We start from the raw sequence: 25,146 nt of genomic DNA on the forward strand, positions 1-25,146 counted from the left end.
CTTCTTCCAGAAGCACCTTCTCCTTGGCCGAAATGACATGTGCCGAGTAATTCATAACCCATGGTCGGCAAAACACCCTCTCCTCGCCCGAAATAGCTCGTGCACACTATTTCAAAACACGCTCTCCTCGCTCAAAATTGCTCGCGCCCACTATATTTGAAAACACGCCCTCCTCGCCCGAAATCGCTCGCGCCCACTATATTTCAAAACACGCCCTCCTCGCCCGAAATCGCTCAGGCCAACTATTTGGGAGAAGCAAAGTTACTCTACTATCACCGACCCTTAGTACATAGACCCAAGCCAAGAAGCCTAAAGGCAGGGGTAGAACTGTAACTCCCCCCACATTTCAGACAAATGCGTCCATAAGACATGGTTCCCCCTCCCAATTCCCCATTCATACCTCATGGGCGCCAAATCACCTTCTCCCCGGAAGCTCCCTTCTCCAGAGCCGCAAAACCTTAGCCCCTCCTCCATGACGCCCCCACCGCACCAAATTCATAGCCGCGCTCCTCTCTAATCCCGGAGACGCTGCCCATTTGTCGTCGTGCACTAGGTCATGTGCCTCTTACTCCATGCTGCCGGAGCTGCCTCGACGACGGCCGCGTGAACCGTACCGGAGCCGATTCACCCCCACCATTGTTCACGGCACTAGAGCGGCTCGAACTTTGGACCCATCCAAAGCATCGGTGCTGCCTCCTCATTGCCATCGACCATCGCGACATCTCTGCTTCCCTGTCGTTGGTAGCCACCGCAGCCGTGCGGGCCTCACCGAGTAGACAGCTGGAGCTGCCTACTTCACCGAGCCGCCAGATTGGTCAAACCCTCATCTCAAATCACTTTATTTAGGCATCAGTTGTCTGAATTTTTATTCTGGGCCAATCGATTCACAATGGGAAGCAACACCCCTCGAGCCGACGGAGCTCCTAGGCTGCCGGTTGGCTGGTGTCTAACGTAAGGGTGCGGGGGCGCAAGTTCGCCGCAGAAGCAGCGCTTAGATGGCTATCTTAGACTTGCATGGGTTGAAAGTACTACTGCCACCGGATCTGGATGACAGCGAGTCTTTGTGGATTGGCCCGGGGGCGGCGCAACCATGATAGTGCGGTGGGGCGGGGAGCGGGGTTTTGGTCGGGGCCACAGACAGCGGAGGCATGCTGCTCTGACGGTGGTCACTGGCTCTTCGGGGAAGATTCCGAACAGTGTCAGCCGGGAGGCACAAGACGGCCATCAAGCCATCTAGCGTAGATCAGACAGTACCAAAATAAAAAAAATCGTGTGACCCCAATTTAGTCTTCAGTCGACAGACATGTGACCACTCTCGTACCTTGCTATTGATCTCTTAGGGTATTTCTTTAGATCAGAGAGATGTGTCGTTCTTAACATTATGCATTTTCTGCATCTTCAGCCACACCGTCTTCCGACTCACCGCAGTTGCTCCAACATGGGAAGCATACACCAAAAGGGAGCTATAGTCCCCACTCAATAGTTTCCTGCATCGAATGCACGTGCCCGACATTGACAGCCACAGCAACTGCAGGGCCATCAACAAGTCAGCACATGATACTCAGTCCTATGGATGGTGGCCAGATAGGTTGTACTGTCATCTTACTTGTGTGCAACATTTATGGCTTTGTTATTCATCTAAGCATGGACAATAGATCATCACATTTCACTCTATGTTCATGCTAATATCTTATGGGTCTGGTTCAGGAGTTAATGTTGTTCCATAGTTCAGCTAAGAGACTTGTTCCTTAGGTAACACTGTTCTATAGTTATTATCCATAAGCCAATGCTATCCCAAAGGCTGGTGATTATAGTATTATACCACTTGTAGTATAACCTATGTTCTTCCTTAATACTTTTGTGTGCCATCTAGTTAATCTCGAGTACAAACAAGACATATTTTGTATCTTTCATCTATGTTCTCCCTTTAGTTTTTGAGACCTCTTGCTGCTAGTTAACCCCAGTCCTACTACTTATGTCGTCTCCTACAGGCACTCCTTACATAAATCTAACCTCTAGTTGTCTTCCATGCATGTCAGATATAATTGCGCACACTAATTTATCCACAAGAACGTCACGGAGCAATGTAACGGCCAACAAACTTGACACCAATGATACCCAATATGATGGAACATGTAAAGGCAGTTCTTCACAAGACTTGAAGAAAGATGATGAATCCTATTCACCCCATAAGGCCCTTGCTCTAACTTGCCCCTTGATATGGGTACAACATGCATATAATGTCCTGGAGTGCATCTACTCTGTTGCAATGCCTTCTGCTTAGCCTGTTGATCATGCATGTAAATATGGCATGCCTTCCTGTTTTTCAGTACCTATTCCATTCATGATAACATGTTTTCAAATTCAAGTACTGTCATTCTACTCTATCGCAATGCCATCTGCTTAGTTTGGACATCATGCTTCTCAATATCTTATGCATTGTTATTCATCAGTATGTACTTCATTTGACTACCATACCATGTTTTTTTACATTGAAGTGGTGTTCTAGTGGTCTCTTGCAATGCCATCTTAGCTTCCCAATCATACATGAATATGTTGCCTTAGTGTTTTTCTGTATGTATTCCGCTAGCATTTAGTTTCACATTCAAGTATTATTTTTTTACACTATTTTCCTGTCGTATCCCTAGCTCTTACATCATAGTCCCTCCGTCCGGACTACATGTCGCAGAAATGGATAAAACTAGATGAATCTAGAATTGAAATATGCCTCGACCCATCCATTTATTTCTGGATGTAGGGAATACATGTCAATATGTCATGCCTTTCTATTCCTCAGTACCTATTCCATCTCTATTGTAGCATGTTTTATAATTGAAGCACCATTCTTCTATATAATGTAGGCAAGGGGAATATGTCTATGTTAGAATCTGAAGGGTTACAAACCAGGTCTTTGCAAAAGATCCAAATGCCAGGAGATAAAAAACCAACTCCAGTTTTCATAGATACTGCTCCAGCACAGAGAAACCCAACTCCCACTAATAATAAGTAGATTGCAGTGGCCAAAGAACTAGTCCGCTCTAGTACAGCAAAAATATGTCAACTCCATTCTAAGAAGCGTGTGCGTATCCTTGCATCATGAAATTTTATAGCATTCTGATCATATTTTCTACATGTTACTTACCCATCTCTCTTTTAGAAAATAAGCTTAAAGTATAGAAGACTTTCTGTACTGGGATCGTTTTCGAGGAAAGTACCTTGCGGGAATTCTTTGTGCTCCAATGCTGATGTAAGTACCTGTTGTATATCACTATATTTTTACATCAGCATGTATTTTGTTAATTGGTGTGAATCCAACCTTTATCTAATCTAAATTCAATTGTAGCAAAATGTCAAAGGCGATAATATTGATTTTTGTGAGGAAAACTGCCTGGTAGTTTTGCATACTGAGCTGCATGAGTGTACTATCTCATATCATGCACATTACTAAATTGTAGTGCTGCTCTAGTTGCCCATTAATTCATTTTTTCAATGTTGCTTTTCTATTACCTTACCTGGTGCCGGCGGCGATGCTGATTCCCGCCAACACCTATGGGGACAGGGCCCCTTTTCGGTTCGGTGGGGGGCGGAGAGCGCACAAAGAGCGGATCGAGGCAGTGCACGCGGGGGGATTTTTACCCAGCTTCGGGCCGCACGGATGCATAAAACCCTACTGCTGCTTGTTTGTGTATATTGGATTCTTGCTCAGGAGCGATGGACGCTGCCAGACTGAGCGTAAGAGTGTCTCTGGTGTTGAACGAGCCGAGCTGGCCGAGTCCCTGAACTCTCCGACCTTCGGAACCCTGGACCACCCCTACGTTGCGCTTGGGCCTCCTTTTATACTCAAGGGGTCACCGACAGGGGGCAACGTAGACAAGAAGGGGAAAAATGGAAAAGGATGTGGTAGGTATAGCTACCGCTACTGTGGATACAGTGCACCCTACCTAACTCTGACGGCAGGGGACAAGGGCATTAAATGCCTGTCTGAGTCTCCTAAACAGTGCAAAAGGTGACCGTTAGGAGTGCCAGCGTTTGCCACGATGGGCTTCTCTTCATTTCCGCTTGCCACCACGTACCCCTAGCTGCACGGCCTCCCGCCACGTGCGCTCTGAGAGAGTCCTAGAGCGACACGTTAGCAGCTGAGCTGGAGCGCGGGCACGCACTGGGGGTTTCCCGTGGCAAGCTCCTTGCCGCGGCCGTCGTCTTGTCGCGTCCGGAAGCTTGTCGCTCGCCGGATCTTGCCGGGACGCAGGGCGCGTCGCGGCAAGCTTTCTTGGTATGTCTTGAGTGGCCTTCCCGGCAAGCTCCTCTTGTCGGGGTCTCGTCTCTTCCCGGCAAGCTCCTCTTGCCGGGGCCTTGGTTGGCCTTCCCGGCAAGCTCCTCTTGCCGGGGCCTCGGTTGTCCTTCCCGGCAAGCTCCTCTTGCGGGGGCCTCGACTTGAATACTTTGTTCTTGAATAGTCTTCATGGGAACCACGGAGGGTCCTGGCGGTCACCCGGCAAGCCTTGCCGCGGGGCGCTGCAACTGCCTGTGCACGAGTTCGGGGTAATAGGGTACCCCTACTCTAGTACACCGACAGGAGCCCCCGGGCCTGGGCCATACACGGTGCCGAGCGGTGTGGGGCCAGGCCCAAAACAATGCACAGGCACGCGCGGCCTAGGTCACGCCGAATCTAACTCTGCTCCCACCGTGCACGCCCAGAACGGCACGCGTCAAATGTGGCATCGTGGGAGAGATCGTGGGAGTTTGCGTGGGGCTAAGCCCCTCGAGCATGCGTCAGGCCACGATGATGGGGACGATTCACGCCCTCCTCCTTAAACGGAGGTAGGTGTGAGGGCGTGGTGCATTTACTGGACGGGGCTGGTGCGCGGTTTTCGGGACGTCCACTCCCCGCGTTCACGGGGCGGAACGATGCTGCCTCATCTGTCGCCTCAGTTCTGCATCCTCGCCACGTGGCTTCCATGCGCTTGAGGTCACGGACGGTGGATTGGGAAATTGGGCCATCGCGAGCGGGTTGGCCCCGACTCCCTGCCCTTCCTGTGCCTTGATTCGCTGAGCGGGGCGGCCGAGCCCCCACCTCGCTCCTTTATAAAGAGCGGGATGGGAACATGGAAAACCCGCACTCTCTCATCTTCTCCTTTCTTCAGCTTCTTCTCCCCTTTCTCTCATCTGCCATGGAGAAAGGGAACCCGGGCCCTTCCTCGGTGGCGGCGAGGGTCGCCGCCAGACAGCGCCTCTCTTCCTCTTCTGCGCCCGTGGTGGCAGAGCCAGTCTTGAGGGGAAGAGGAAGGGGACGAGGTCGCGGACGAGGTCGAGGACGAGGTCATGGCGCTCGGGGAAGAGGCGGACGGGGCGGCGCGTCAACTTCACCTCCGCCGGCGGCTCTTCCCCCCACGGCGGTCCACATAGGGGACGACCCTTGCGAGTTCTTTGTCAGGCTGCGCCGGGCGCCTCGTCGTCGCCTCCGGCTTCCTGCTTCGTTTGCGCGCGCGATGGAAGTGGAGCCTCCTGAAACGCTGAGACTGCACATGAGGGGCTGTGGGATCAGCGGCACGCGAGTCCGCGTTGCATTCCCAGCCCCTAATGTGATGTATCTTGATCGAGGGTGGAAGACGTTCGCCCACATCCACAGCTTGACGGAGGGGTTTACCCTCCATTTTAAGTTGATTGAGGGCGATCTCCTCTCCGTCAAGGCCTTCGGGTGCTTCGGCACTCGGGCGAAGTGCTGCGTGGATAGCTCCTCCGACAGCGAAGGCCCCTCCTCGAGCGAGAGCGACGAGGGGGGGGAGCGATAGCGACAACGACGGTAGCGGGCGACGGAGTAGCGGGCCCGACTAGGCGTCGGGCGCTACCTTGCGCGGCACCGGCGACTCCATCATCCGCGTCGCCGGCTTCTTGAACTCCCCGGGGTCGTCTCCTTGGGCGGTTGGTGTAGGGAGGCTGCGGAAGGGGAAGAGGGCAGGCTACAAGGCCATCAAGCCGGAGTACGAGGGCGTGGTGCCCTCGACAGCGTGCTGACGTCCTGCCGCCCCGTCTTCGAGCCCCGCTCCCGGCGTCGCCGTCGCCGTCCAGCCTTCGGACGGCCCCCCGGGATGTTCCCTTGGTGTCTTCTGGCACCCGTAGCTCGCCTAGGCACTCCTTTTGCCCTTTTCGCCTCCTTGACCTGCCTCCTGAAAAGAGGGACAGGAAAGGGATTACGGGCATCTTATCTTTTTAATTTGTAAGCCTTCGGGCCTTAGCTGTATCTAAAATCTGTAATCCTCTATTTCATGTTTTTCATCCTCTATGGATTGTACCTGAGTGGGATGTTTTTTAATGAAAGGGGATGCTTGCCGGGTTACTTGTCTCGCGAGTTAAACCCACGCCAAGGAGCAAATCCTTGGTATCCCTCGGACAGACATTTCGTTTCCCGGCAACAGGCCCTGCCGCCTTCCCACGTCGCTCAACCTTTCTCACGCTTTTAACGGAGGCAGGAACGAGGTGGGTGCGGTCTCCTCGTTTCATCCCTTTGCTGCCGCGACTACAACCAAACTTGGCCCCGAGAACGAGCCCCAGGGCCTAGAGTCGAGGGAGCACGGCAGTTTCCGGGAAGAAACGTGGTTTCGCATTCCCCAGTCCATAAGAGGATGCATGATGAGGGATGAAAGACTTATCTGGTATTGCAGCCCCCGGCAACTCTGGTTTGCTGTGGACGATTCTTGGCATTCACAGCCCCCAGCGATACTGGTTTGCCGGGAAGGCTTTTATCTTCAGCAGAGAACTTCAACATTCTCGATGCCGGCTTCCGGCAAGATGGTTGCCGGGAAGGCTTTTATCTTCAGCAGAGAACTTTGACGTTCTCGATGCTGGCTTCCGGCAAGCTGGTTGCCAGGAAGGCTTTTATCTTCAGCAGAGAACTTTGACGTTCTCGATGCTGGCTTCCGGCAAGCTGGTTGCCAGGAAGGCTTTTATCTTCAGCAGAGAACTTTGACGTTCTCGATGCTGGCTTCCGACAAGCTGGTTGCCAGGAAGGCTTTTGTCTTCAGCAGAGAACTTCGACGTTCTCGATGCCGGCTTCCGGCAAGCTGGTTGCCAGGAAGGCTTTTACCTTCGGCAGAGAACTTTTACGTTCTCGATGCCGGCTTCCGGCAAGCTGATTGCCAGGAAGGCTTTGTCTTCGGCAGAGAACTTTTACGTTCTCGATGCCGGCTTCCGGCAAGTTGGTTGCCAGTAAGGCTTTTATCTTCAGCAGAGAACTTTTACATTCTCGATGCCGGCTTCCGGCAAGCTGGTTGCCAGGAAGGCTTTTGGCGAAGAACTTCGTTGTTCTTGACGCCGGCTCCCGGCAAGATCGTTGCTGGAAAGGCTTATGGCGAAGAACTTCGTTGTTCTTGACGCCGGCTCTCGGCAAGATCGTTGCCGGAAAGGCTTATGGCGAAGAACTTCGTTGTTCTTGACGCCGGCTCCCGGCAAGATCGTTGCCGGAGAGGCTTATGGAGAAGAACTTCGTTGTTCTTGACGCCGGCTCCCGGCAGGATCGTTGCCGGAAAGGCTTATGGCGAAGAACTTCGTTGTTCTTGACGCCGGCTCTCGGCAAGATCGTTGCCGGAAAGGCTTATGGCGAAGAACTTTGTTGTTCTTGACGCCGGAAAGATTGGCCCTAAGGACGTCGCCAGCCCCTGGGCCATAACTGCGTTCAAACATAGCAAGTGATTAGCGTCCGGAGTGCACTCAACTTGCTTGCGAATTTCGACTTCTGCTACATATTCCCTATGCCTGCTGGAATGCTTTCCGGTGCGTGTGATCCAGCCAGCAGCGCTTGAGGGAACGGGCCCTTAGCAGCTATTCGGGAACATCGCCTCCCGGAAAGGTTTACCTTCTTGGTTCTAGCGCAACCGCACAAGTTGCTGAGCGGACTCGAGGCAACATGGAGCGCAACTAGCCCCGAGAAGGCTCCTCGGCATACAGGTCTATGCAGAAATCTCAAATAAATAGCACATGCTATCTTCCTGTTCGACCCCTCTTTGTACGTCCACCCTACGCTTTCTAGGGAAACTTGCTGGTGCAGGCACCCTTGCCGCGAGCGCCGAGTGCGGAACTTCAGCAGCCTGCTGGCGGGGTCGCTACCGACAAGTAATCTTGTCGCAACTAGTTGCAGCTCGCTTAAGTTGTTGAGCGGACTCGAAACAAAGTAAGGGCGCTAGCAGCTCTCTTAAGTTGCTGAGCGGACTCGAAGCAAAGTAAGGGCGCTAGCAGCTCACTTAAGTTGTTGAGCGGACTCGAAACAAAGTAAGGGCGCGACTAGCTACGAGTTGATTCCTCCGCGCACAGGTTTTTCGTACAAAGAACAAGATCTCCGAGGCGGATAACTTTATATAGAAAGGAAATATCTAAAGTTTTGCATGACTTAGCTTTTTTCTGTTGCCGCACTGGCGTCGTTCTTTTGCTCGCCCGCTCCTTGGGAGCCATGACGATGAGGATTTAGCTTGCGTGCCCGCCGGATCGGGTTCGCACGATCTCGACGCCCCCAACCTGGCGCGCCAGAGATGCCGGGGGCGATGCTGATTCCCGCCAACACCTATGGGGACAGGGCCCCTTTTCGGTTCGGTGGGGGGCGGAGAGCGCACAAAGAGTGGATCGAGGCAGTGCACGCGGGGGGATTTTTACCCAGCTTCGGGCCGCACGGATGCGTAAAACCCTACTGCTGCTTGTTTGTGTATATTGGATTCTTGCTTAGGAGCGATGGACGCTGCCAGACTGAGCGTAAGAGTGTCTCTGGTGTTGAACGAGCCAAGCTGGCCGAGTCCCTGAACTCTCCGACCTTCGGAACCCTGGACCCCCCCTACGTTGCGCTTGGGCCTCCTTTTATACTCAAGGGGTCACCGACAGGGGGAAACATAGACAAGAAGGGTAAAAATGGAAAAGGATGTGCTAGGTATAGCTACCGCTACTGTGGATACAGTGCACCCTACCTAATTCTGACGGCAGGGGACAAGGGCATTAAATGCCTGTCTGAGTCTCCTAAACAGTGCAAAAGGTGACCGTTAGGAGTGCCACCGTTTGCCATGATGCGCTTCTCTTCATCTCCGCTTGCCACCACGTACCCCTAGCTGCACGGCCTCCCGCCACGTGCGCTCTGAGAGAGTCCCAGAGTGACAAGTTAGCAGGTGAGCTAGAGCGCGGGCACGCAGTGGGGGTTTCCCGTGGCAAGCTACTTGTCGCGGCCGTCGTCTTGTCGCGTCCGGAAGCTTGTCGCTCGCCGGATCTTGCCGGGACGCAGGGCGCGTCGCGGCAAGCTTTCTTGGTATGTCTTGAGTGGCCTTCCCGGCAAGCTCCTCTTGCCGGGGTCTCGTCTCTTCCCGGCAAGCTCCTCTTGTCGGGGCCTTGGTTGGCCTTCCCGGCAAGCTCCTCTTGCCGGGGCCTCGGTTGTCCTTCCCGGCAAGCTCCTCTTGCCGGGGCCTCGACTTGAATACTTTGTTCTTGAATAGTCTTCAAGGGAACCACGGAGGGTCCTGGCGGTCACCCGGCAAGCCTTGCCGCGGGGCGCTGCAACTGCCCGTGCACGAGTTCGAGGTAATAGGGTACCCCTACTCTAGTACACCGACACCTGGCTGATTATAGTTGTGCCATATTGTGTTAATTTGGTGCAGGCTAGTTGCCCAAACATTCGTTGTGTCAATGTTGCTTTCTATTATCTGACCTGGCCAATGATAGCAATGCTAGTGTGTTAATTTGGTGCTGCTGCTGAAGATAAGAAGGCAAACTCCGAAAACAGCAAGGCAACCCCATTGTTTCTTTCGAATAAATCTAGGCCAGGTAATATGGCAATAACTCATCATTAATCTATTTGGTTCCCCTTATAATTTATGTTCTGATGAAGTGGTCGAGACACTCTCCACTATCAATAATACAAGTCTGCCAAAATCGCCATCTAAATCTGTTCAGTTTCCTCTGCCTCGAATGCAACGGAAAACATGTATGTTTGTGAACCAATTAATGGCTAAAGCAAATGTGGAAATGGTGGAGGAATCAGAGGTGCACATTCGTGCGCAAGAACAACTGATCAATGTTTTCAGAGACAGTGTAGCAAAGCAGCAAGAACTTGCTCACATGCTTATGGGCGTCATCTGCGCTGAGTTGCAGATTGTGACATTGTAGACCATTAGGTTCTGTTCATTTATTTGCACTGGCATCAATCTTTGATTTCCCAGTGGACGTAATTTCCTATAATATATGTTGGATGTGCAACGTTTTTCCCTATATGCCGTACCTTTCTTGATCAATTTTGGTCCTGTGCATAATTGCTTGTCGTAATGGGCTCAAAATATCTAATTGGACCAATACGAACCATGCGCCCGTGGGATGCCTGAAATGTTGCCATCAAGCTCATCATCGTCCTCTGCCCCGACGGTCTCCGCCCTTCGATTCGCCGCCTCCGGCGCTTCCCCGACCCTGCTGGGCTTCTCTGCGAGCACTCTATGAGCTCCTCTTCTGTTCGCCCTTTTCCCCATCGCCTCGCATGCCCCCTAGCACTACCGCCGCCGTGCCCGAAGCTCACCGCCGTCCAGCCATGTCGCCGCCGTGGCCACCATCACCTAGGGCCGCAACCGAGCGCACCACCGTGCTCAACGTGTTGTCATGCACCCATAGCCACCACCAGCTCCTCCTCCCGAACATCCCAGCGAGGAACTCGAGCACGGCGGAACCACGACCGCCGCAAACCTCGTCTTCGGCGTTGATTCTGGCAATCATCCGGTCCAGCTCCACCACCCACAGACGCGGCTCAGCCTCGGCTCTCCATAGAACCCAACCACGCCCCAAACCATGGCCTGTAGCACAATCCCGACGCGGACGCCGCCGCGATCTGAGGTCGCCGGCGGTTAAACGCCGGCAGCTGACGTGGCGCCATTAGTTTAGGCGCTAAACTCGTTCAGTTAGTGCCTGTGTCGATGACATGTGGGTTCTCGAGCCCAATTAGTTTAGTCTAACTTCCTGTTTAGATTAGTGCTAATCTGCATGGACCCCATGTGTCAGCTTTGACTTTGGTCAAGTCAACGTTGACGGTCCCACATGTCATCAACCCAAACCAGCCCGAGACACTGACATATGGGTCCCACAGGTCAGGTTTGACCTGGCCAACCCAGTTGACCTGGTGACGCCACACCTATGTCATGCTGACGCAGTAAGTGATTTTCTGGATTTTGAAATAATTCAAAAAATTCTAGAAAATAGTTAAAACTTCTAAAAATCAGAGAAATTCAATCGTAGCTCAGAATGAAATAAGTTATATATGAAAAATGATCAGAAAAATCCAATCTATCCATCTGTACTGGTTTCACCCATGATAAAGCAACTTAAACTTGTTGTTTAGTGCAAAACATGATAAGGCACTATTTAAATTCATATATTGAGTTTGGGATTGAAACTTTGGTTCAAAATGACCCAAACGCATTTGGTTGTAGTTGCATTAGGCCAACACCCTCATATTGCCATGTCACATTCATGCATCATATTATTGCATTGCATTGATTGTCTCCTTCTATGTTTGCCGGTAACCGTCCCCTCTAAGTCGACGATGTTTTTGACGACGTGATCGATGACACCGATGAAGACCTATATTATCTTCAGAAGTGCCAGGCAAGCAAAGCCCCCTTGTTCATTCTGATACAATCCCACTCTCTCGCACCTGCTCTGTTTTACTGCATTAGGACAACAACGATTCACCCGTTACTTGCTGCGGTAGTTGAACCCCTTTCCTCTTCATGACCTCTCATTGCCACAGTAAATAGATGAAACCCACTAGCATGAGTATGAGTTGTTTGAGCCCTGATGTGCCTACTCATCCATGTTTGTTTCTCATGCCTGCTACTACTCAGAGTTGAGTCGGGACTGATTCATCGGGGATGAATTGGAAAGTTGTGAACATGTCCTATTGTGTGTGAGCTAAGTGTGTTCAACACGATTTGGTAAAGGTATCGAATAGAGACCATGTAGGAGTACATGGTGTGTTTCTTCGTTGGAACCGTCCTTGAGCACCGAGATCTGTGTGTGTGATTTAAGAACCAACTACTACCATTTATTGGGCCCGAAACCAATGGACCCTCTCGGCTTCTTAACCACCCTAGTCCTCTGTTCAGGAGTTGCAACTAGTTTCTGGTGTTTATAGGATATGTGTTGGAGGTCGTGCGTAGCGCTGACCCTAGGGGTGGGCTATGATGTGGTAGATACACCATGGCACAGTGTACCGAGTCGCCTGTTTGGTGTCTCAGGAACCCTGTATACATCATTCGGGGCCGTATGTGGAAACCTCGGCCGGACTCCCTGCGGATGGAACCTGGATAGGCGATAAACCTGGACTAGAGACTTGAGTGTTTAGGTAGGCCATGGCCGACACCCTTGTTGGGCTTCCGCTTGAAGGTTGCGAAGTATATGTCGTGTAAACGACGGTAAGTGGTGAGAGCGTGTATGAAGGAGTACACCCCTGCAGGGTCAACATCATCTATTCGAATAGCCACGTCCGTGGTAAAGGACTACTTGGTTGCCTGTGTAGTTCATAGACAAGTGAAAGTGGATAATCTGAAATGCGCATGATAAGCGTGAGTGCTATGGATGGTGTTCTCGTAGGGAGACGGGAGTGGATCCATAGTGGTGTATTGATTGGTGAATATGTGGACTCATGTGCGCCACCTCAAAAGAGTTACTTGCAGTAGTAGTTCAGGTTAGCCACTGAGTCAAAGCTAGCTTGATGAAGTCAAACCCCGCCATCCCTTTGTTGATAATGATGCATATGTAGATAGTTCTGATGTAAGTCTTGCTGTGTATATTTGTACTCACGTTTGCTTAATGTATGTTTTGCAGAGAGACTTCAGTCTAGCTAGTAGTTCCGCATGGACTTCGACGTTTAGCTTGATACCTCAGCTACGATCTTGTGCCCTTGGCAAGATATGGTAGATAGTCAGGCTTCTCAGCCTTTTTCATTTGTAGTTGTCTGTACTCATACATGTTAAGCTTCCTCATGTGCTTGTTGCTTGTATGCTCTATATGTTGGGTCATGAGACCCATGTTTGTAATATCTGGCTCTTTGGAGCCTAATGAATAAATACTTTGAGTTGTAGAGTTTTCTTGTGATGTCATGTTGTATTTGCACATATCGGGCATATTGTATGTATGTTATTGAAATGCTTGGTATGTGTGGGATCTGACAACCTAGTTGTCTATCCTTGGTAGCCTCTCTTATGGGGAAATGTAGTCTGGTGCTTCCACTGAGCCTTGGTAGTCCGCTACAGCCTGGTTTACCGGAGTCCTGCTAGCCCAGCACTACTGCTCTAGAACACTTAGACCGGCCAACATGTTATTCACTTCGTTCCTGTGTCTGTCCCTTTGGGGAAATGTCACGCGGAGACACTAGGAGTCCTGCTAGCCTGCTACAGCTCGGTTTACCGGAGTCCTGTTAGCCCGGTTGCTACAACCTGGATTCATACGTTGTTGACCGACATGCTCGATGTTGATTAATGTATGCCTGTCCCCGTAAGTTAGTGCCACTTTGGGTTCACGACTAGTCATGTCGGCCTGGGTTCTCTATCATATGGATGCTAGCGACACTATCATATACGTGAGCCAAAAGGCGTAAACAGTTCCAGGCCATGGTAAGGCGACACCCGTGGGAATACCGTGCATGAGGCCGCAAAGTGATATGAGGTGTTATAGGCTAGATCGGTGTGACTTAGGATCGAGGTCCTGACAACATTGCAACCATTTTGATAGCATGTTGGCACGCAAGGTAAACCATTATAAACACCTACCTAATTAAGCATGGCATAAGCAACTACAATTTCTAATTGTCATTGCAAATATGTTTCTTTCATAATAGGCTGAATGAGGAACGACGAACTAATCATATTTATAAAAACAAGAGAGGTCGAGTTCATACCAGCTTTTCTCATCTCAATCAGTTCATCATATGTCATCATTATTGCCTTTCACTTGCACGACCAAATAGTGTGAAAAATAATAATAGTGCACGTGCATTGGACTAAGATGGAATTCTCAAGCATTCAATTCATGGGAGAAGACAAGGTAATATGGGCTCTTTGTGAGATCAACAATAATGCATATGAGACACATTTTAATCATGGTCTTCTCCTTTTACCCCCCAAAGAAAGAAATAAAACTATTTGCACGGGAATGCTCCAAACAAGCAAAAGAAGAACGAGAAATCTTTTTGGGTTTTCTTTTTTATTACTACTACTACAGGCATGGAAATTAAACTAACTAAAAGCTACAACTATATTTTTGTTTTTCTTAAAGTTTTTCAAACACACAAGAAGAAAGCTTAAAAAGAAAATAAACTAGCATGGACGATACAATGAAAAAGTATGAGCACCGACAACTAACATGAATATAATGTCGGTGAGAGATACGTACTCCCCCAAGCTTAGGCTTTTGGCCTAAGTTGGTCTATGCCCATGGATCAAAACTGTAGTTGGGGTCATACTGAGAAGGGTCCTCAGATTGCCACTGGCAGGCGATCTCCTCTGGATTCCATTAATAAACAGACTGCCGGTGAGGGCCAGATGGTGGCTCCGATTCTACTGCTGACATCTGGCTCCGGTAAGCATGAATGTCCTCCGGCGGAACAAGGTACTTTCCTAAAAATATGTCAAATAAAGAGGGCGTAGGCAAGGTAATAAACTCACAATATTTTTTGTTAAATATCAATTTATATTTAAGTGTCTTATTCTTATCCTTAACAATAAACTCATGTGCTACCATACTCTTATAACCTTGAGCAATAGGAGGTAGCAACTTTTCCTCTTTCTCATAATGCGTGATAGGTATGTTAAAGTGTGCAGCAAGGCGCGAGGAAAAGATGCCTGCGAGGACGGGGCCCCTAGTACGGTTCAGATTTAACCGTCAAGCAACAATATTGCCTAAGATGAAAGTAGTAAAACAAGGCATGGCGTAAAATAGCAATATCAGGAGCACTATGGTTCCCACAGTTCCTGCGTCCAACTATCTACTAGCAAATATTGCGAAGTAATGTAAAATAGGAAAATGTATGCTAGTGATTATCGCATCAGAAACTTTCCTCGTTTCCCCTATAGCAATCATATCAATAAATCCCTCCACATCATTACAATGTGGCTCCTCTATGCTGCCCTCAAAGGGTATCAAACAGACCCGGCAAAAATCATTAAGTGAAATCTTCTTATGCTCATCATATAAATAAAATTCCACCGAAGGTGTTGATCTCCTAGCATGGAAATGAAAATTTTGCACAAAGATATTGGTGAGTAAGAGGTACTGTTCACACTGGTCGTGGAGGAAGGCGGTGAGGCCTGCATTCTCAGACATATGATAAAAATCTTCATGAATCCCGGCTCTTTCAAGAACTCATCACAAGGTCATTCACATGGCCGAACCTCCGCAGTACGAGGCAGATTATACTTGGGCTTTTTGTTCTCTTCACTTTGCTTATCCTTCGAGCTTCGGCTCGATGAGCCCCTTAAAAATCTCTTCATATTTTTCTGAAATTTGTAGTAACTTAAAATAAAAGTGAACTAAACTCAACAAAACTGATAGGAACTACTCCTACAAGTGCCTAGAGGCTATATCATGTATTAAAACTACTTTTGACCACATAAATTTGACATGCAAGCTCAAGAACAGGGTCACCTAAGCAGCAAAATTTTGAAATAAATAAAGCACTAGAACAAAAACTAATTGTACCAATGGAGGAGTTAGATACCGAAGAACAATCCCCCAAAGCAGTTTTGTGAGAGGAGCTTTGAGCAAGGAGATCGAAAATGGCAGCAAGATGAGCAAGAACTCGGGTTTGAGTTGGCTAGTGATATTTTTGGGAGGAAGAAGGAGTGTGTGGTAGATGGAATAAGTGGAGGGGACCCATGTGGGGTCCACGAGGCAGGGGCACGCCCAGGGGGGTGGGTGCGCCCTCCACTCTCATGGGCACGTGGCTGATCCCCCTGCAGTGTTTTCAGTGCCATAAATTCTCAAATATTCTAAAAAAATCATATTTAAATTTCTGGGCAATTAGAGAACTTTTATTTTCGGGGTATTTTTTATTGCATGGATACTTCAGAAAATAGACAGAAAATACTAATTTTGCTTTATTTAATATAAATAACAGAAAGTAAAAAGAGGGTACAAAGAGTTGTGCTTTCAAACTTCATCCATCTCATGCTCATCAAAAGGAATCCACTAACAAGGTTGGTCAGGTCTTGTTAACAAACTCATTCCGAATCGCATGAAACTGGAGAAATTTCGAATAACACTAGGTTACCTCAACGGGGATATGCACATGCCCAACAATAAGAATATCATATTTCTTCTTGACAGTAGGAAGAGGAAATTGAAAACCTCCAATAGTGATTGTTGAAATTTTTCCAATAGAATTGATACTGTGGACTTGAGGTTGTTTCCTCGAAAAGTGTACCGTATGCTCATTACCATTAACATGAAAAGTGACATTGCCTTTGGTGCAATCAATAACAGCCCCTACAGTATTCAAAAAGGGTCTTCCAAGAATAATAGACATACTATCGTCCTCGGGAATATCAAGAATAACAAAACCGTTACAATAGCAATGTTTGCAACCACAATAGGCACATCCTCACAAATACTGATAGGTATAGCAGTTGATTTATCAGCAATTTGCAAAGATATTTCAGTAGGTGTCAACTTATTCAAATCAAGTCTACTATATAAAGAGAGAGGCATAACACTAACACCGGCTCCAAGATCACATAAAGCAGTTTTAACATAGTTTCTTTTAATGGAGCATGGTATAGTTGGTACTCCCGGATCTCCATGTTTCTTTGGTATTCCACCTTTGAAAGTATAATTAGCAAGCATGGTGGAAGTTTCAGCCTCCGGTATCTTTCTTTTACTAGTAAAAATATATTTCATGTACTTAGCATAAGGATTCATTTTAAGCATATTAGTCAAACGCATACACAAAAAGATAGGTCTAATCATTTCAACAGAGCGCTCAAAATCCTCATCATTCTTTTTCTTGGATGGTTTAGGAGGAAAGGGCATGGGTTTCTGAACCCATGGTTCTCTTTCTTTACCGTGCTTCCTAGCAACAAAGTCTCTCTTATCATAACGTTGATTCTTTGATTGTGGGTTATCAAGATCAACAACAGGTTCAATTTCTACATCAATATCGTTGCTAGGTTGAGCATCAACATGAAAATCATCATTAACATTATCACTAGGTTCATGTTCATTACCAAATTGTGTTTCAGCATCAAAATAGAAATATCATTGGGATTCTCAGGTGTGTCAACAACAGGTTCACTAGAAGCATGCAAAGTCCTATCATTTTTCTTTTTCTTTCTCTTAGAAGGACTAGGTGCATCTACATTAGTTCTCTGAGAATCTTGCTCAATTCTCTAGGATGGGCCTCAGGATACAAAGGTTCCTGAGTCATTTTACCACCTCTAGTCATAACTCTAACAGCATTATAATTATTCTTATTATTTAATTCATTGAGCAAATCATTCAGAGCTTTAAGTACTTGTTCTACTTGAGTGGTAACCATAGAAGCATGTTTACCAATAAGTTTAAGTTCACCTTTAACATTAGCCATATAATAACTCAAGTGTTCAAGCATATCGGCATTGTGTTTCAATTGTCTACCAACATTGAAGTTTTCTTGCTTAACCATAAAGTCATCAAACTCATCCAAGCACGGGCTAGCAAACTTAGTAAATGGGATTTCACACTTATCAAATCTATAGAGAGAATTTACCTTTACTACCTGTGTCAGGTTATCAAGACCATGTATTTCTTCAATAGGTGGTAAATTCATAACATCTTCAGCTTTAATACCTTTTTCTTTCGTAGATTTTCTTTGCCTCTTGGATATCTTCAGGACTAAGAAATAGAATACCCCTTTTCTTCAGAGTTGGCTTAGGAGTTGGTTTAGGAAGTGTCCAATTATCTTCATTAATCAACATATTCTTCAATAGAAATTCAGCTTGATCAACAGTTCTTTCCCTGAAAACACAACCAACACAACTATCCAGGTAATCTCTGGAAGCATCGGTTAGCCCATTATAAAAGATATCAAGTATTTCATTTTTCTTGAGAGGATGATCAGGCAAAGCATTAAGTAATTGGAGAAGCCTCCCCCAAGCTTGTGGGAGACTCTCTTCTTCGATTGGCACAAAATTATATATTTCCCTTAAAGTAGCATGTTTCTTATGAGCGGGGAAATATTTAGCAGAGAAGTAATAAATCATATCCTGGGCACTACGCACACAACTAGGATCAAGACAATTAAACCATGTTTTAGCATCACCCTTTAATGAGAAGGGAAACAACTTAAGGATATAATAATAGCGAGTTTTCTCATCATTAGTGAATAGGGTGGCTATACCATTTAATTTAGTAAGATGTGCCACAACAGTTTCAGCTTCATAGCCATAAAAAGGATCAGATTCAACCTAAGTAATTATCTCAGGATTGACAGAGAAATCTTAATCCTTATCAGTAATAAAGATAGGTGAAGTAGAAAAAGCAGGGTCATATTTCATTCTAGCATTCAAAGACTTTTCTTTAAGCTTAGCTAATAATTTCTTAAGATCATAGCTATCAATGCAAGCTAAGAATTCTCTAGAAGTTTCTTCATCCATAACATAACCCTCAGGCACAACAAGCAGTTCATATCTAGGGGGAGAATCTTCATCATCACTTTTATCAATATTATCAGTTTCAATAATTTCATTCTCTCTAGCCATAGCAAGTTGTTCATCAAGAAATTCACCTAGTGGCACAGCAGTATCAAGCATAGAAGTAGTTTCATCATAAGTATCATGCAAAGCAGAAGTGGCATCATCAATAACATGCGACATATCAAAATGAATAGAAGGTGTAGGTGTCGCAAGTTACTCAAAACAGAAGGTGAATCAAGTGCAAAGCTAGATGGCAGTTCCTTACCTCCCCTCGTAGTTGAGGGAAAAATCTTGGTTCTTTGATCTTTCAAGTTCTTCATAGTGACCAGCAGATATAAATCCCAAGTGACTAAAAAAATAGAGCTATGCTCCCCGACAACGACGCCAAAAAATAGTCTTGATATCCCACAAGTATAGGGGATCACAACAGTTTTCAAGGGTAGAGTATTTAACCGAAATTTATTGATTCGACACAAGGGGAGGCAAAGAATATTCTCAAGTATTAGTAGCTGAGTTGTCAATTCAACCACAACTAGAAACTTAATATTTGCAGCAAGGTATTAAGTAGCAAAGTAATATGATAATAATGGTAACGGTAGCAAAACTAATGTTTTTGGGTTTTTATAGTGATTGTAACAGTAGCAACGGAAAAGTAAATAAGCAAAGAACAATATATGAAAAGTTCGTAGGCAATGGATTGGTGATGGATAATTATGTCAGATGTGATCGATCATGCAACAGTTATAACATAGGGTGACACAGAACTAGCTCCAGTTTATCAATGTAATGTAGGCATGTATTCCGAATATAGTCATACATGCTTATGGAAAAGAACTTGGATGACATCTTTTGTCCTACCCTCCCGTGGCAGCGGGGTCCTATTGGAAACTAAGGGATATTAAGGCCTCCTTTTAATAGAGTACCGGACAAAAGCATTAACACATAGTGAATACATGAACTCCTCAAACTACGGTCATCACTGGTAATAGTCCCGATTATTGTCACTTCGGGGTTAACGGATCATAACACGTAATACGTGACTATAGACTTGCAAGATAAGATCAAGAACTCTCATATATACATGAAAACAAAATAGGTTCAGATCTGAAATCGTGGCACTCGGGCCCTAGTGACAAGCATTAGGCATAGCAAAGTCATAGCAACATCAATCTCAGAACATAGTGGATACTAGGGATCAAACCCTAACAAAACTAACTCGATTACATGATAAATCTCATCTAAGCCATCACCGTCCAACAAGCCTATGATGGAATTACTCACGCACGGCGGTGAGCATCATGAAATTGGTGATGGAGGAAGGTTGATGATGATGATGGCGATGGATTCCCCTCTTCGGAGCCCCGAACAGAATCCAGATCAGCCCTCCCGAGAGAGTTTAGGGCTTGGCGGCGGCTCCGTATCGTAAAACGTGATGAATCCTTCTCCCTGAATTTTTTTCTCCCAAAAATTGAGTATATGGAGTCAAGGTGGACGTCGGTGGAGCGTCATGGGGCCCACGAGGCAGGGGGGCGCGTCCAGGGGGGTAGGTGTGCCCCCACCCTTGTGGACAGGGTGTGGGCCCCCTGACGTGGATTATTCTTCCAGTATTTTTTATATATTCCAAAAATAATCTCCGTTGATTTTTCAGGTCTTTCCGAGAACTTCTATTTCTACACAAAAATAACACCATGGCAATTCAGCTGAACACAACGTCAGTCCGGGTTAGTTCCATTCAAATCATGCAAGTTAGAGTCCAAAACAAGGGCAAAAGTGTTTGGAAAAGTAGACACAATGGATATGTATCACCCATCGTTTGAGCTGGTGGTGAGAGGTGTGTAGAGATGCACCCCCGTCAATGCACAGCGCGTTAGTGGCCTTCTGAAACTCTTGCTCACTGGTTTCCTCTTCATCCCCTCCATCGCTCTCATCATCACAGGCTTCCTTCTCTCGACCTCTAGCGGGTTTTCCTTTGTTTCGGAAGGGTTTGCTGGGGCGATTTACTTCACCGCCCCGACCCTTACCGCCAGTGACATTCTGACCATTTTCCCTGTCACGCTTCTCATACTCTGCTCTCTTTCTCTTGACAAGCTGCTCGACCTGATAGCACTCTTGAAGGTCGTGTCCTTTGGTTCGATGAATTTTGCAATATGGTCCATCACCTTTCCTGGCCTTCTCAGCAGCCGCGGCTTCCTGGAATTCAGTGCACACGACAGCTTCCTTGCCGGGGACCTCAGCTTTGGCCTTCTTGCTGACACTAGGCGTACCCGATCCTTCAATAGTCATCACAGCCTTATCGTTCCATCTCTTACATGCTTCTTACTCTTTTCTGACTGGTTGATTCATCATCATCCTCTGAATCGACATTGGTGCAATCTTTCTCTTCGGGCAACTTACTTCCCTCTTCCATTCGGACACACTTATCCACCAAGGTGTAGAGCTCCTTCACAGTCTTGGGCAACCGCAAGTTCATCTTGGAACGGATTCGGCGGTTGTGCCCATTGAACTGAATGGAAGCTATCACAGCTGCCGGATGGATATTGGGGATGTTCCTATGGGCCTTGCTAAATCTCCGTAAATACTGACGGAGGGTTTCTCCTTCCTTCTAATGGATAAGCTGCAAGTCACTGGGTCGTCCTGGCTCTTGATGGCCGCCGGTGAAGGTGCCAATGAATTAATGGCACAGACCAGCCCACGACGAGATGGAGTTCTCCGGCAGGTGCATCAGGCAAGACCTCACATTGGAACTTGAGAGCCAAAGTGAAGTAGTTGGAAAACACATTCTCATCTCTTCCCCCGGCAGACTAAACAACGATGGTGTAGATGCTCAAAAACTTTGCCGGGTTCAGCCTCCCATCGTACTTCTCATGCATCTCTGGCTTGAACGCACGAATGGACAGCCAACGGACTTGCCGCAGCTCGCGAGTAAAGGAAGGGCACCCAACCTCGAAAGGTAGGCAACCGTGAATATTGAGCACATGCTCGTCGACGTTGGGGCCGTCGTGCCCATCGGTCCGACAGTGGTCGTTGCGGCATGGCTCGATGGCGATGTGCGTGTCTCCCCTTCGCCTGTCCTCTGGGGTTTGTTGTCGACCTGGACGTGCTCGAGGGTCAGAAGAGGCCATTGAGACTTCGTCGGGTCACTACTGCAGGATGCTGCTAACGCGACACTACGATCAGAAACCCTTCAAGAAACTGTGTGCGATGCAATAATCGCAAACGGTGTTGTGTGAAAACCATCAGAAATGATGCAAAACATTTGCGATGGATGATACATCAAACACAGTACAGAATATAGTTGCGTGTGCGATGAGGGGCATACGATTGATCTGTATGAACTGTTTGCGATGAGACAGAACAACAAAAACTGGCAGCCAGATCAAGGTGTGCATGATATATGCCATACAGTTCACTCCGATGAACCGTTTGCGATGAGTGAGGTGAAAACAAACGATTCGGCGTAACAAGATGTGTGTGATACCCGGCAAACAGGTCGGTAATCATAATTGTGTGCGATCATTATAGACAGCCCATACAGTCTTTTTTTGAATTGTGTGCTCGTCAGGGCACACAGTTCAACAAGTCAACCTGTTGGCGATAATGTAGAAGATCTCTGTCGAATACATATTACTAACCATCTACGATGAGATTGATAGGATAAACAGAGATATACAGTCTGCTTAATTTAGTACTTCTTCTTGTTGTTCTTGTTGGATGGCTGCGCGACATCGTCTTGGCGAGGACACTTCTTGCCACTGACCGTTGGCTTTTCATCGCCGCCGCCGTCGTAATCGTCGTTGCTGTCGTCGTCGTTGTCCTCCTCCTCGTTCGACCATTCCTCCTCCTCCTCATCATCGTCCTCTGCTTCGTCCTCCGACGGCTCTTTGTCCGTCTGGTTGTCGTCTGATGACTCTGGAGGCGGTGTCCCTTCCATGAACCGGATATAATCGAGGTCTGGGCTCGAGGCCAGACTCATGGAAGATGAGCGGGATGATTCCGCTGTTGACCTATCATCAGGCGCCAGAGTGCTGGCTGAACTATCGTCCTCGCTGTCGCTCGACATGGCTATAGAGTGTGTGCCGGTATGTTGCGCGGCCTGCTGGGGACGATGAAGATGATGGACACTTAAGCGGGGTATGCAGAGAAGACGAACTGCCAATTGAAGCGGAGATTGAAGCGGGCGTTGACGTATTATCTAACCGCTGATATAATCAACTGCAATTATTTGTACACAGTCGCTCCAAATTCCTGGGGTTGCGCAGGACTCCTATTGGCTATTTGGCTGGTTTCCTTTTTCAGGACAAAAACAAGGAACGAGTTTTTGGAATATGCACCGGTACCGGTACGAACGGAGTAGGGCAGTTGGCAAGCAATACACTGAGCTCTTCTTATTGATAAAGCTAGTAATAATCAAACTAGAAAGGAAAAGAAAATATACAAAGAAACATATATGCACGAATCTTCACATAACATCAATGGCATAGGACCTAGATGTGCATTACTTAGAGAACATCTATATGTGCTTTAGCAATACTGTCAGATAAAACCCCTAATCATTATTGCAAGCAGCGCATAGAACATGGCTAATGCGACAACCACAACTACACATGCTAGTTCCTTCTTGTCTCTTCCTTTCATCTGTTGCATGTGATTGCTTCTTTATTGCTCATCGTACTGATTGTACATTCCAGATCAGCCAGTTTCTTCTTCAGCTTTACGTTATCTTCTGCGAGCTTGGTGATAACACTCCGAGCCCTCCCATGCCATTCTTCATCCAGCCAGTAAACAAAGGCACAAGCCTCATATCCCTGCCAATGTTAAATAGTATTCTGGATGAGCGGTAGCATTAACAAAAGTAAAATGATGAACTTAATTAGCACTAACCTCTGAGGGGCAATTGAGAAACGGCCTGCCAATGTCGAATCCCTCCGTGCATACACGTCGAGCGGGAGTATGCCCGTGCACACAACTCAGCTTTTGGTACTTCTCGGTGGCGCAGAACTCGGAATCGAACTCGTGTTGCGGGTGTCTGGAGTCAGGCTCCGGATCCGGCAGCAGATAGCTTTCCTTGGGGGTGGGGGGTCATTCAGGACGGATTCAGCAAGGATCTATACATTGGACATGCTAAAAACATCAGGATAGATTGGAACCTGATAGGACAATTCAGATCCGTAGTACACCTGCCTTCTGATGACGTTAGGCAAGTGCTCGACGGCGACTGCCATCGTGGCAGTGACACGAGCAGGAGCAGCCACACCGAAACCATCAGCACCACTCGTCCACATTCCCCCAATGTCAGCACCATGCGAGGGAATTTGGAGGCTATGTAGGGATTTGGGGGAAATGCGGAAAATGTGGAGATATTAACGGTCGGGAACAACTAATGGCACTATATATATGTTGTATACGATGCACTATTTGTACATGTCGCTTGTGTTAGGTATTACAACGTCACACACGATTTCCGCACCAAACCATGTGAGAAGACAACACAGGTTAGACACGGTTGCCGTTACATAACCCTATGTGATGTACTACACTGTCCATATAATTGAGTTACGACGAGATACCGTGTAGACAGGCGCTCCATGGATATCCGGCAACAAAAACAGCCGCTTTGCATATAGAGATGGCGGAGGCAGCCTAGGCAGCGGCTACCGGAGAAGAGGTCAATCCTCGGTAGGTGTCGGGGGTTGGGTGCGACATATGCCAAAGGATGGCTTATCATGGTGGGGGCGAGTAGAACGTCGCCGGTGCCTGGAAACGGGATGAGGCAAAGACATGCACGCCGGCGAATCTTACCCAGCTTCAGGGCTCTCCGGGGAGATAATACCCCTACTGCTGCTCTGCGGGGTCTCCGCATGATCACTACGGCAAAGTGTTTACACGATTGCTCCTTGAGCTGTTTCTTGAATGTGGGAGATGGCAAAGCTAGCTCTCTCCTTCCTATATGGTCTGGTCTGGTGCTAATGGATTCCAACCCTTTGCATGGGTGCCCTGGGGGGTTTATATAGGCCTACCCCCAGGGGTACAATGGTAACCCTGCTGGGCGCGGGCCCAGCCGTCAGTCTCTCTGGCCGCCGTCTTATCTGCCGACTCCTGGGGCCCGCCGACTGGCTTGTTACGGAGCCGACAGGCCGCGTCCACCGCGGGCGGGTCTTGCCGGCTGCAGATTGTTGTAGCCATGCTTCTAATGACGCGGGCTTGGTCATGGGGTCGTGGCAACAGCTCCGCCATTTGGCGGGTGATCACTGTTGCCATTCCCTGTCACATCTGGTTGATGGCGCGTGGGACCCGGGGGAGGAGCTGGCCGACTCCCGGGGGCCGACTCCCAACGAGTCCGACTGGTGGCGCACTTGCCGTCTTCTGGGTCCCGCTGGCTGGTGGGGCCCGCTGGCCCAAGGTCGTATGGACAAGCCGTCGTGGGCGCAGGATTCGGTCCACCGGTGCTGATGGCAGGGCTGGCATGGCAACA

This window comes from Triticum aestivum, chromosome 1A (genome assembly GCF_018294505.1).
Source record: "Triticum aestivum cultivar Chinese Spring chromosome 1A, IWGSC CS RefSeq v2.1, whole genome shotgun sequence".
NCBI classification, from domain to species: domain Eukaryota; kingdom Viridiplantae; phylum Streptophyta; class Magnoliopsida; order Poales; family Poaceae; genus Triticum; species Triticum aestivum.